Raw genomic sequence first — 418 nt, 5'->3', positions numbered from 1 at the left:
AGTCATAAGTTAGTTTGGCTGTATGGTCATCAAAAAGTTGGCCATCCTGTTGCTCACCCCTCCATACCTAAACAACTAACACACTGGAAATAAAGAAGACAGAGGTGAATGCCAATATGTGATAACAAATAACCAATAAAAACATTGACTTCATTCCACTACACACAGGTTGCCTTTATAAGTCTTAAGGATGTTATGAAAGTAGCTCACTAACAAAAAATGAATGCATTGGGGTTGACATATGAATATTGATATTCGTTTACTTTTTAACATGTAAGTAAAAAGACTTGTCTATAGAAATGTGCTACATTATAAGTGTTTGTGAAAATGTTATTTGGAGAGAATATGCAATTAAACTTACACAATTTATATTTTGATGCTGAAAATGGCCATGACATTCAGCGTTTAAAAAGTCAAT

Source organism: Triplophysa rosa, unplaced genomic scaffold (genome assembly GCF_024868665.1).
Source record: "Triplophysa rosa unplaced genomic scaffold, Trosa_1v2 scaffold126_ERROPOS923952, whole genome shotgun sequence".
In the NCBI taxonomy this organism is placed as follows: domain Eukaryota; kingdom Metazoa; phylum Chordata; class Actinopteri; order Cypriniformes; family Nemacheilidae; genus Triplophysa; species Triplophysa rosa.
The sequence above is the reverse complement of the archived record's forward strand: the minus strand, read 5'-3'. Positions refer to the sequence as shown.